The sequence below is a fragment of the Nansenia antarctica genome, assembly GCF_963989245.1.
Source record: "Nansenia antarctica genome assembly, chromosome: 14".
NCBI lineage: Eukaryota > Metazoa > Chordata > Actinopteri > Argentiniformes > Microstomatidae > Nansenia > Nansenia antarctica.
The window spans coordinates 27913083-27924341 of record NC_137684.1 but is presented as its reverse complement, the minus strand read 5'-3'; positions in this window follow the sequence as shown (position 1 = coordinate 27924341).

The following is an 11259-nucleotide window of genomic DNA, read 5'->3' as shown; positions in this document are numbered from 1 at the left end:
TTATAATTTAATTTGTTTGTTTTTTGTTCAAATGTACATAGCCAGGGAGCTGCAAGGTAGTGAGGTGAGGTGAGGAGGGGTTACAAGGAAGCAATTTACCATGAGAGAAAGGGGGTTGTGGACTAATTTACCACTGGTACAGGGTAACCACAACCCCCGCCCCCATTTTCAAATGTTTACCATTTAGCAGACACTTTTATCCAAAGCGACTTACAATAAGAGATTGCAGGGACAGTCTCCATGGAGGAAGGCTAAGTGCCGTACTCAAGGACACACTAGTGGTGGTGTCTCAGGTGGGATTTGAATTCATAAGCGAAAATTCTAAAGCGAGAGAGCGAGAGAGCATGATCCCCTGTTTCCTTCTCAATATCTGCCTCGTAAAATCCTCCAGGCAGGAAACACCACTGTTATTGTTAATTAATAAACGCCGCTGCCTAATGCCTCACAGTCAACCACTTACACTTAAACATGCTAACCCACTCAAGTATAGCCCTAGACATTAGTGGAAATATGTCACCCCACAACCTATCTTGGGAGCTCCATAATTAGTATACATTGTATGGTTATTATTATTAATATTTCAAGAGCTTGGAGTTTAACATCTCACATATCATGGTTAAATATGTACTATATGATTTCAATCAAGCTTTCACTGAATGTGGGCACTGGGGAAGAGTAGCTGATGCTTTGGATCCTAATAAATCAAATCAAATTAAATCAAACTGCCTTTCATTATTCCGGCTATGCTCTCTGTACCATACAATACCATTTTCCCTGGACAATAAACTTGTTAAAAGACTAAACACATTTGGAACTGCAAGACGTTATTTCACAAAGGTGAAACGACTACATTACCCATCAGGCTTCTTCTACTGCATGTTTGTTTCTCAAGAGATATGAGAGAGAACACTTCTGGACTTCAGTGCTGCTGGACACACTCTTTTTTGGTGTCTTCATGTTCCTTCACTGAGACCTTTACCCTTTGGTTGTTTTTGTGTTTCCTTTCCGCAGACTCCCAGGAATACTCGGACCTGACCTACCTGGAAACGCTGATTAAAGTAGTTCTCTTAAAAGCTGGAGTGCTAAGACTATATGGGGGACAAGACAAGAGACTGACTCTGAGAGGAACCATCTCTCCATAAGGACCATATGGGGCTGAGAGGGATGGATGGAAGAGGCCAGGATGTGGGAGGAGTCAAAATATGCATCATTTTATGACTTTGACCAATAATAACAAGGACCCGATCTAGGGTTACTTTTGGTTGGCTTTCTGGGGAAAAAGAGCAGCTCTTTAAAACAAAGAACAATGAACATTAACAACATTTACAACCACGTTCAACACATGGATCGTTCCAACAGCGCTATGCACATTCATCGCTACGAATGGATGGATGGAAACATTTTAAAACGATGACGTGGACCCTCCTTCTCTGTGCACCCAGTAACGATGGTGTAATTGCTCGTACTTTCCTGTAGGTGTCAGTGTGACTGCAGTGACGTTCAATTGGACAGAAAAACGTATCTGGAATTAACACAGAGTACATAATTAATCAACAGGCTTTATAAAAAAATACTGCACAATCATTCACATTACTGCACTTGTCTTTTCCTTTCAACAACACTGTCATTTCCTTTTTGTTGATTTACTATATATGTACAAAAAAACTATTGTTCATGTTTTAGTTTATCTTTGTATTTGATTAGATATATGAGAGTGTGAGAGAGAGATAGAGACAGAGAGACAGAGAGAGAATGGGAATGCCTATGCAATAAGATAATACAGATAGTGAGATTATTTTCAAGAACATTGTCTGCATCACAAGAGCCAGAAGGCCTACTTGTCGATAACTGTTCAAATGTGGCTCTTTTATGGACAGTGGTTCATCTCTTTTATGGACAGTGGTTCAGCTCTGGAATCACATAATTCAATACGATCAAATACTTTGCTGTGCTTGATTGTCTGGCCCAACCAAACTAGAGTCCTATGTGTATACCATCTGACACTCCAGGCAGGCTCAGGCCAATGCTCAAGATTAGATTCTACTATTCTATTACTGATTGTAGTCAGTCAATCCTTAAACACTAGCTCTACCATTTAAACACTGGTCATTTACAGTAGTATCCAAGCTACCATGCAGCCATGCATCCAAGCCATGTTCATTGTGATACATACGATACATGTCTACAATTTGCTTGAGCAAATAGTGCTGAACTGAGCACAATATACTAACAGCTGAGGATACTCTACAGCATGATTGTGATTGTACCTTGTATTGAACAATGTCGTTGAGGAAACTGTGATCATTCAACTAGAGGTTTGTTTAGTCAACAGTCCGAAAACAGAAAATGCAGTGCATCGTGCAAACATGATTTGCAATATTCTAACTAATTGGAAGATGTCTCATTGTGTTTTACGGTAGAAATGGCAGACTTTGCCAATTAGTTTTTAGCTTTTAGCTTCTTTTTTCTTTTTGCAAATTAATTGGAGTGGCCCACAATACTTCAGAGCAATTGGTGAGAGACTATCACAACCGTGATCATTGTATTGTCTTTTGTACTTCTACTGTGGTTTTTTGATTTAGCAATATTAAACTTACTTAGCAAGTTTTGCATGTATGGTATTAACTTCATCCCTTGTTTTTGTAAGCCTAAAATCCTGCAAGCTCCTTTGAGGACCAAATGATGCGATCTTGATTTAATGCGTCACAGCAATGAGCCCGATCTTAAGCTTTAGAGATTACTGTAAGGTTTACAATAGCCCTCCCTCCAACATAGGTTCACAAGAAATGTATCTGTATGTGTCTCATGTAGGATCTACCAATGACTGATACAGCCTACTGCACGTTGCCAAATGACTGGACTAGAACCAATTTTCACTCATACAGGAGGAATATGATTTCGTTATGATGAAACTTTTGATCAATCACCTTCATTTCTCCAATGTTTTAGTGGCTCAGTTGACATCTATTATATTGATGATTGATTTACCATCCTGTATAATCTATTAAACTAATAAGAATGTGAAAATGATGTCCTGTCAGGTATGTCTTGTTCGAATGTGTGTAATTCATTATACTATCAAAAAGCTTTCAAAGTGTTACACACCCATCAGGATTACTTAAAGGGATACTTTACCCTAAATACATTTGTTCATGTCTCAGTTAAACATGAACAGACGACATATCGTTATTCAGAAAGGTTCTCTCTTTAGAATCGGTGTTATCACAGGGATGGCGCCGTTCTGCTGACCTTGTGATCATTAGATGGCGGCTCTACCTCCTGCGCCACAGCTCTTATTCCAGTGGTTCCGAAATCATCTTATTCCAGCGGTCTCCTAGAGATAATGCACTTTGCCAATAGATATGACTAAAAGTAGAATATGATACACATTAAGCTGTGGCTTTTCTATCACTCAAATAAATAAATACAACTCAAATGATCAATTACTGTCAGTACCATGCTTTTATCTATGCTTTTCAGTACCATTATGATAAAGCATAGATACAAAGGACTGGAACAGAGGGTTATAGAGGCATGCTAGAATGCCATTAGATTACAATCTAAAGTGGTATTTTCAACAATAAACTTCAATTACACATTTTAGGGACCCCAGAGAGCTACATCTTCTTGTGGAAAAAAAGCATAATAGGTTTCCTTTAAAATGTGGCCTGTAGCCATTCCACTAATTAGAGTTTTACTACACAATAAAGAGCATATAAATGCAACTTGATTTAAAGCAAGACCCAATAACTTGAAGCTATCACGGAATTGCTATCAGGCTGCTATCAATCAAAGGTTTTATATCCTAGGTTTTCTGCACAGAATACAGAAAGTATTTAGAAAACCCCACAGAATCTCGACATACTAAATGAATTATATGCAAATGATGTACGATTTTCGAAACTCTTTCTGTCTATTTGAATAGTGAACTGTATCTACGTACAGAGTAGAGACTATTTTTCACCAGACATAATGAAGAAATATTGGCATTGTGGCATTGTGCTGGAGATGAAACCCAGTGTCGAAAAGGCATCCTTAGAAGTGGTAAAATAAAGACAAAGCACACACACACACCCAGTCTAAACAAATCACACAACGCCTTTGTTTCTTTATCTTGTTGTTCCTTTTTGCTAATGTGTGTGTGCAAATCAATCGTTCCAATAAGTACAAATCTGTGGCTCCACAGTTCCCTTTGATACAGTTTCAAAGGAGGAACCATGGCCACGTCTCAACTATGCTCTCTCTGAAGATGCTTGGCTCCACATGAAGACTTGTAAAAAGCTTCCCAGGGTCTGCCCATGAACTCACAGTGAGCCATTCTTCACTCAGGCATGACAGCTGCCCTGCTTCAAACAGAAACTGCCTTTAAAAAGGTCTAAAAACACCTGGAGGATGGGAGGACAGGATGTTGGCAGCACAGTCCACACCCCTCTTGTCACTTGTCATGACCACAACAGAGTGACTGTTGTGATGACCCTCTTCTTTTTTGGGAGTGCTTTGGCTCCAAGGAGGCGGATTTGGATTTGGCTGAGTTTTCTGTATCGGAAACGTTTCCGTATAGTAGTCCTTGGATTCCGCAGCCGTGTGGCCTGCGATACAGGAGCGTGTGTTGAAAACGATGACGTAGAGTCACTGGATAAAAGCATCTACTAAATATAAAAAATGTAAACGTACATATCAGTATGATACGTCTCTATGGTGTAAGTCATGGCTAACTATCTCAATGTCCACACTTGTACACAACTTAACACTGTGTGTTATCTGTATGTGTGTGTAACCTGTATGCGTGTGCAAAGAATGCTGATATGAAATATTAAACATGGTTGCCAATAGGATTGTGCAATCTGGCAATTGAATGGTGAATTCAAGCTACCTCTATCAGAATCATCTGTGTGTAAATCTGGCTCTGATAGCCAGTTCCAGTGTTTCGGCTGATAAGAATTTATGCCCTAGAGACGATATTGCCAACACTGTCTGTTGGTTCTGTTGTGTTTTGCACTCCATAGAACAGGCTACATTTTCGCTGTGGGTTCACAATATATATACTGTAATCCTGACTCTGAGTTTTACCAATAGTCAAGGCATTACGGCAGGTGGTTTTGGTCCTCACAGGTTTTCTTGGTGCCTGGTGGCGTCCATCTTAAGGCGAATTTGTTGATCCAGTCCTGCTGTATTCTCGGCACATGTCCTAGCCATCTAGCCGTCCCAAACGTCTGTGTGTGATTTCCTTGGTGATGTTCCGCCAAAACGTCTGGCATGTTTGTCTGAGGCATCTATTATGAAAAACACTCTCCTCATGTCTGTTTTGATCACTCACTCAGCTCTCTTAGCCATACAGCAGAACAGACTTGACATTGCTGTTATACAAGAGCAACTTCGTTTTAACTTTGTGTTGCTTGGACCTCCTTGAACGGAATTGGAAGAAGGTACTCTGAGGTTTTCCCCGCCTTGCTCTGATGTCTTTTTTGCGCTCCGCTGTCCTTACTGATGAGGCTCCCCAGTTAGGTGAAATCTTCCACATACTCAAGTGGTTCCCCATTCACAAGGATGGGTCCTGTGGGGATGGCGTTTACATGCATCCTTTTCATTTTGGAGGTATTGCTGCTGAGTCCAACCTGTCTGGCAAAGTTGTTGAGCCTGTCAGTTTTAGCCTGTAAGTAAGTAAGTAAGTACAATTTATTTATACAGCACCCAGATCAAGGGTCACACAGTGCTTTACATAATAAGGAAGAAACACAATAAAACATAATACAAGAGCGAAAGCCACAGCAGATTAAAACAGGCAAACAAGTGAAAATAAGGACAAGTAACAGACAACAGGTGTACAACAACATCAACAGGACACAGAAAACAGGACACAGGCCCTTGGGGCTATGCAAAAGCCTGTCTATACAAGACAGTCTTTAGCTGTTTTTTAAAAACCTTGGCCGAGACCGCTGATCTAAGATCCCAGGGAAGAGCATTCCAAAGCCTGGGAGCCACAGTTTGGAATGCTCGATCTCCCTTGGTTTTTAATCTGGCACGGGGGACAACCAACAAACCCTGCTCAGAGGACCTGAGAGACCTACTGGGGCTGTAAGGACGCAGTAGGTCACAGATGTAAACAGGTGCCTGGCCGCGTTGGAGTGGTTGGTTGAAAGGAGAGTGAGATCGTCGGCGAAGTCAAGATCTTCCAGCAGGGAGAACTGGGTCCACTGGATGCCTCTAGGTCTGTCTACTGCGATGTTGTTTGTGATCCAGTCTAGAGAAGACCTTTGCACCAGTCTTCAGCTGTTCCAGATGATTTGGAAGCGGTCCGTCAGACTCATGTTGATGTGGGTCGAATGTCAGCCTTCAGCATCTCAGCATGAGGAGCATCTATGCCACATAGTCACAGAGTCAGTCAGGACTGATGTTGATTTCCAAGATATCGTCTGTTGTTAATGTTGCTGGCTGGTTGTTCTGGCTTAAGGAGGGAGGTTGATACTTCCTGGAAGTATTGAACCCATCTGGCTGCTTGCTCTCTCTCTCTCTGATGTACAGATGTTGATGGGTACTTTGGCTTGTCCATTTGCCGCAGTGTGGCTTGGTGATCTTGTACACTCTGCCCAGATGTCCATAGAGACATGGATATGGACTTCTCGGCTTCGCTTGCCAGGTTTTCAACAATGACCGTCTAACAAAAAGTACAACGTAAGGTAAAACACATTGATACTGGAAATGCGGTCTGAATTGTGGGTTGTTGGGGTATTTACCACTGTTGCTAGCCAATCAGAATCCAGTATCCAAACATGCTGTTGTAGAAAATAATATTTGGTATAATAACACCAAACCACGGAACTGGAGGTCGACACTCCACCCCACCACCGCTGATCAAGCCTCAGACATTTTCCGTCGTCTGCTGTTAGTTAGTTAGTTAGTCCTCTTCACCCCATTGAGGGGCATAGGGCGTCCACCAGAGCTCTCCATCTCACTCTCTTTTGGGCCTGGGCCTTTGTTTCTTGCCAGCTCACCCCGATGTTCTTCAGGTCTTGGAGTGTGGAACGTCTCGGAGTCGTCTGCTGTGCAAACAAACAAACAAACAAACAAACAAACAAACCAGGTGGTCCCCAGCTGCATTTGGGAGGCTTTTTTATGAATGAAATTTCACATGCAGCTGATGGTCGTCACCTGCTGTGACCTCTTGCCTCCCTGGATGAACTAACTAGAAGCACTGAGCCAATCGGCAAGTCAGATCTTTTGGTTGGAATTGGCCCAAGGTGTACATGCAGGTGAGGTTAGAAAACCCAACATGAAAACAGAGGCCATCCTATTCGGATCGAAGTACAAGCTAGTAAAGGCCCCTTTCATGAAGGTAAAGGCGGGTAACACTGTTATTGTGGCTAAGGACTCTGTGAGCTTCCTTGGTTGGATACTAGACACACACCTCTCAGGTGAAGCCATGGCCACCAAAGCCCACTCACAATGTTTACAAAAACAACAACATTTCTGGCTAGAAAAGTAACTAAATGGACTGTTCTTACATAGCGCCGTTATCCAAATCGCTTTACAACGGCCTCTCATTCACCCATTCACACACACATTCACACACCAATGGCGGCAAGCTACCATGCAAGGCGCCGGCCCGCTCACTGGGAGCAATTTGGGGTTCAGTGTCTTGCCCAAAAACACTTCGACAAGTGGCCAGCTGGGGCTCGAACCGCTGATCTGCCAACCTTGCGATCATTAGACAGCGGCTCTACTTCCTAGACCAGGCAACACTCAAGATCCTAGCTGGAGCGTTGGTTCAATGACATGTTGACTACGCTGCCCTCTCCTGGTATAGTACTCTAATAAACTTCAGACTTCTCAAGTTAATCAGGGTTATATTAAAGCTACCCCCCCCCCCGCACCCACATCAGCTCCAATGGACTTCGGCAAATAAATTCTCTCCCGGTCGAGAGAAGAGTCATTCAACTTAAATTACTCATAAAATTGTGAGTAAGTCCCAATTAGCAATTGTGCTAGTGTTTATTGGATTGTTTTGTGTGTTTCAGAAACGTTCATGGCTATGCAACCAGAGCTAGCTGCACAGACTTGGTGGTCCCTAAATGTAGAACAGTCATGGGCAAAAAACACATTTCTATTCACTGCCACCATAGAATGGAACAAACTTCCTATCTCCTTTAAAGCTCCTCGAATCAGAGAGCAGTTTTTAAAAAGCAGTAAAGAAACAGCTTACGACCACTATTTTAGAATAGAGTAGGGACCTCGCATCATGTGATTAGTTTGCTGCCAAAATGTTATTGAATGATATAGAATGTTATTGTATTGTATGATATTGATATTAGAATGATACAGAATGTTATTGTATTGTATGATATTCATATTAGAATGATACAGAATGATATTGTATTGTATGATATTGATATTAGAATGATATAGAATGATATTGTATTGTATGATATTGATATTAGAATGATATAGAATTATATTGTATTGATGCGCCTGTAAACCCTGCATGACCTGCCATCCTGCCCCTCCTCCCCCCTTCCTACCCTCCAACTCCCTACCCTCCTTTCCTACCCTCAACCCCCTCCTCCCCCCTTCCTACCCTACCCTCCTTTCCTACCCTCAACGCCCCCCCCCCCCCACACACACACACACACAAGCACACACACAAGCACACACATACAACTCCAGAGGATCACCATGGAAGTGAATCCTAGGGTTTTATTGTGTGCTGCTCATTCCTCGACAGCCCATGTAAGTGTATGACATATGCCATTGGTAATACCTTTTTATGTACATGTCATGATTCTCAATTAAAAACTAACTAACTAACATGGGTTTATAAAACTACCTCTATCCAAAATATTAATTCTCAAAACTGTAACAATGCATTTACAGTATGGTTTACAGTATGTTGTTAGCAGACAAAGTAAGATGCAGTCTAGCTAATGAGTCAGATTCAAGATAAGCATGCGTTGTCTCAGGCGGCTCTCTTCATGGGGGAGGTCCAAATGGGAGACAGATGTCAATGGCATTTGTGTACCATCTGGGAGACAGACCCTTCGGGACCAGTCTGGGAGACAGACTGCTCATTGCTTACATAGGCCCCAGTTCAGTTGATTGTGATATTCCTCAGTCATGCTTTTGCAATAACCCTATCGCTAAGCCACGCCCCAGAATAGAAATTGTCCAATCATATCACAGTAATAGTCACTACAGGCAGAAAAGTCGGACAAACAACTCGCTAATATCTGATGGTGAAAAGCTTCTAGACAAAATATTCTTGTCGTCTTTAAAAAAAAACATGTCGATTACTTGCTGTGGTAAATCAGAAATCAGAAATGTGCCAACTCCCGCCATTGTAAGTCATTGAATGTCATTCAGTCACGGTCGGTCAGTCAGTCACTGTCAATGAAGCGTTGTTTGTTCTGCCCACACATTTTCAATAGGATTGAGGTCAGGGCTTTGTGATGCCCACTCAAATACCATGACTTAAGCCATGTTGCCACAACTTTGGAAACATGCTTGGGGTCATTGTCCATTTGGAAGACCCACTTGCGACCAAGCTTTAACTTCCTGGCTGATGTCTTGAGATGTTGCTTCAATATATCCACATTGTTTTCCTTCCTCATGATGCCATTTATTTTGTGAAGGGCACCAGTCTCTCCTGCAGCAAAGCCCCCCCACAACATGATGCTGCCACCCCTGTGCTTCACCGTAGGGATGGTGTTCTTTGGCTTGCAAGCCTCCCCCTTTTTCCTCCAAAAAGTATGAACCTTCTCCCCATTTGCAGTTGCAAACCGTCCTCTGGCTTTTTTATGGTGGTTATACCATATGGAACAGTGGCTTCTTGCTTGCTGAGCGGCCTTTCACGTTATGTTGATGTCGACAATTCAATTAAACTTTATTCGCCATGTGCAGTGCACTAGGAACATGACTTGGTATTCTACCATGCTGAACAAGCTACAGTACATACAACAGCAAGACGACAACACAACAATACTCAAGACAAAAAATACAAAACATACAGTACCAATATGAGTGAATAAATATACTGTACAACTTAGTGCAAGAACATGTTAAGTGCAAGGTGCAATGATCAGCAGTTATTGAGGAGGGCTGTGGCTTTGGGGAAGAAACTGTTCAAGTGACGTGATGTTTTTGACCTGGTGGCCCTGTACCGCTGACCAGAAGGGAGGATACAGGACTTGTTTTTCTGTGGGTATGGATTGGTTTGTACCTGTTTCCTCCAGCATCTTCACACGGTCCTTTGCTGTTGTTTCTGTTGTCCTGATGTGCACTTTTCGCACCAAAGTACCATAATCTTTAGACAGAGCAACTTCCTGAGCGGTATGAAGTCTGTGTGGTTGGTGGTTATATTTTCATACTATTGTTTTACAGATGAATGTGGTACCTTCAGGCATTTCGAAAATTGCTCCCATTTACATTTTTGGCAGACGCCTTTATCCAAAGCGACTTACAACAAATACATTTGACTAAGTAAGTGTATCATCTATCCCTCCAGTCATAGCAGGAAGAACTAATCTATGCTCTGACCTGGAGGCATTGGCAGTCGTCGTGCTATGCTATGCTTTTTTGACACTGGGGAAACAGTACAGTACAGGCTCCCAAGGATGAATCAGACTTTGTGGAGGTCCACAATTTTGTTTCTGAGGTCTTAGCTGATTTCGCTTGATTTTCCACATGAAGTCAAGCAAAGAGGCCCTGAGTTTGAAGGTAGGCCTTAAACTACATCCACAGGTACACCTCCTCCAATTTAATCAGAAGCTTCTAAAGCCAGGACATAATTTTCTGGATTTTTCTGAGCTGTTTAAAAGATGCACAGTCAACTTAGTGTATGTAAACTTCTGACCCACTGGAATTGTGATCTAGTGAATTGTAAGTGAAATAATATAGCTGTAAACAATTGTTGGAAAAAATACTTGTGTGTCATGCACAACGATGTCCTAACCGACCTACCAAAACTATAGTTTGTTAACATGAAAACCTGTGGAGTGGTTAAAAAATGTGTTTGAATGACTTCAACATAAGTGTATGTAAACTTCAACTGTATGAAACAAGCCGGGAATCCATTGCACTCCTTTTCCAGCTCACGTCTTGACTCATTTGACCACACACCTCTCTGTCTGACTAGACTCGAGTAGAGGTGAGTGGGAAAAAGAGGGAGAAAAGGAGCTGGAGAATATAGAGGGGGGGAGGGTAAGCCTTGCTAGCTACCAGCAGTGTGATATAGACAGGCTGCAATGTGAAGGAATGCATGTGTCTGTA